Consider the following 2,940-nt stretch of genomic DNA (forward strand, 5'->3'; position numbering starts at 1 on the left):
TATCTAGAATACCCGATGTCTCTATCATTTCCCAGAAAGCTCTGCGCTTGGAGTACGGTGCATATATATTTATTAAACAGAATCTGAATGGACATCCCCTGCAGTGACCAGTCAGAACAATACCAACACTTGAACTAAATGCCTGCAATTTAAAAACTTTCGGATCCCATATTAACGCGAGTCCTCGAGTTACCAATTGCATTAGCAGCCCGACCCCTCCATTGTGGACATATCTTGAGAAAAAATTCCATGGTCCTACCTTTTTTTTTCAGCACGAAAAAAGCTGTATGGTATTTGTATTATCGATATACAAAAAAATATAACGTAATAGATATGGCGACTGTATTGATAGTAATTACATGGAACCATAGACCACATGGAGACTGATATGTAGATCTAGACCAATATAAAAACTGATACAAATAGAGTGTAGAATAAACAACAGATCAATCTGTGTGATAATACAATGGGCCTATATATAGTAAATGAACCACATGTGTGAGACACATATGTAGGAGAACAGAAAACTTGGGTTCACAAAATTGTGAATTGTGTACCCGTCATAGTGAAATCTTGGATCTGGCAGATGTAGTTGTCCACAGTAATCTGCAGTCTCCATCATCATCGTTTCTTTAAGCAGAACGATGGAAAGGCCTTTAGAATTAATATTATACTTCAAGGATGTTCTGGATTGGGCAGATCCCAGGCCCCTAACATTAAGGGACATAATTCTCATTGGAAAACGTTTGAATCGAGAAAACTTGCTCTAAGATCCCGAAAACATGTTCCGGTCATTTCTTCATTTGATTGAAAACGAAGCATGACGATTGGATACGCGTGTTTCAGAAATCTGTGTGGGATGAGATTATATATGCAGAGGGGCGGCTGCCCATTATGGAGAAATCCACGGCTCGAACCAGGGAATAGTAGATCACATTTGTCCGGCCGACGCTCTCTGAGTGGTCTGAGGGACAAGATCAGCCAGATTGAAAGAAAATTTCCATTTCGTGGTTTTAATTTGATATAGGATGAGCTCGGGTAGTGATATCAATTACCCGCCCCAGGAAGATGAGGACGCGCCCAGATATATTATCAAGGTAAAAATCATGGTATCCGCCGTAATATGTCTGCTTCTTGTGGCTTCGCTTGTCTTCTTGCTGCACGTTTATTCCCGATGGATTTGGAGAGAGACTGCCAGATTTTCCAGACGGACTCAACGGAGATCAGCTTCTATGCGCGGTCGGTTTTCCTTTACAGGACAAGAACCGGTGAGGCTGCTGAATGTGGGGTTGGATTCTGCAATATTAGAGACTCTGCCCGTGTTTCTCTATAAATCGCAGAATTTCGCAGATGGTTTGGACTGCGCAGTTTGTCTGTGCGAATTCGAGGAGAATCAGAAAGCCCGGCTTTTGCCCAATTGCGGGCATAGTTTTCATATTGAGTGTATTGATATGTGGTTTCGGTCACATTCCACTTGTCCCGTTTGCAGAACCGGGGCCAAGCCCGAACAGCCAGTTTTGGAATCTGCTAGAGCAGAGCAGGTTTCGGTTACAATCCCAGGACCAATTAGTTCAGGCTTCCATGAGAATCTGAATTTGGAGCAAGAATAGACTGCAAGCTGTGGAGAAGGTTATAATCTGCAGAACCCAACAAATATATTCTCTTGGGGTCGGCAGAAACAGAGGAAAACAGGGGCGGATGAGGGAACCTCTCGTGGCAGAGCATCGATGCCTCAGATTGCCATTGAAATACCCAAGAGAACCGATGGCTTCTCCTCTGGCGAGGGCCATCCGCTGCAATCCCCAAATGGTTCACAGTCGTCTTCGAAATCTCCCATTCCTCGCCTTCGTTCGCTTTCAAGGATTTTGAGCAGAGACACAGAGAAAAAGGTCTTCCCGGCTGATCATCCCCCTGAATGTCGAAAATAATGGTCCGGCGGAAGTCCAGTAGTGCGCAGCAGTTATATTTTATAGTTTATAGATGCATAATGATATCTCCTTGTATAGTCAAGGAAACAATCATCGAAATCGAGTTGTATTTTTAGTCCTAATTATTCTAGAGCCGGATAGACTGTATTGCAAGAGATACAAAAGGATTATTGCAGAAGTTTGCATATGCTCCATATATTGATTTTGAAATTTGTTTATTGGAATGGAATCAAACTCGATCTAATTGCGTGGGACAAATCTGAAGTACTATTGATTAGTGCTCTCTTACTGGTCCTAAATATTTTTGAAGTGGTATTTATAACTTTAACCTTCGACACCGTTGGCTTTGCAACCCCTGATGTGTAACATTATGTGCTTTGCTGAAAGTGAAAGTTGATTGGGTCCGAAGATATCGTTCCTGGAATTTCATGACTTAATCTCATTGCAAATTTCTGTAGCTCCTGGTTATGGCCTTTAAATAAGCTACATTAAAAATAGATACAATACCATGTGCGAAACTGTAAATTTTCATAAACAAAAGCTAAAAAACCACCTGTAACTTAACCCAATCATGTTTACCCACTCTAAAATTATTCAAAATAAAATTAGTGCCCGAGATTCATCCTGTTCCCTTTTCTTGACAGCAGAATGCGCAGGAAAGAGGGCCTGCAGATTCCTGAGAACCGTTGGATCCCTCCCCTGAAACCGATGATGCTTGTACGTCATCTTGGAGTGGCGGGGGCGTTTTCAGCGTCGAGATTCTTATGATCCACCGATTCCTCTCCTTAATTCGACGGTCAATGTCCAGCTGGGAGTTCCGTTGGGGAAGAGTGCCACCAGTACAGTGGCCATTGAGGTTTAATTTCTGTGGAATCTGTTAGCTATTTTTTTGGAGTTTTGGTGTTAAAATTTAGCAGAAATTTCTGTGGAATCTGTTAGCTATTTTTTGGAGTTTTAGTGCTAAAATTTAGCAGAAAAAAATTATAGTGATATTTTGATTTGTGTTATTTAA

At 41.6% G+C, this 2,940-nt stretch overlaps 1 pseudogene; it reads left to right on the forward strand.

Annotated features, from left to right (window-relative positions):
• The first annotated feature begins 687 nt into the window (after positions 1 to 687).
• LOC149161604 (RING-H2 finger protein ATL2-like) lies at positions 688 to 2,128 on the forward strand (annotated as a pseudogene).
• Positions 2,129 to 2,940: the final 812 nt, after the last annotated feature.

The sequence above is a fragment of the Pinus tabuliformis genome, chromosome 5_2, assembly GCF_031772625.1.
Source record: "Pinus tabuliformis cultivar Carrire ecotype Pingquan chromosome 5_2, CPIR1, whole genome shotgun sequence".
NCBI lineage: Eukaryota > Viridiplantae > Streptophyta > Pinopsida > Pinales > Pinaceae > Pinus > Pinus tabuliformis.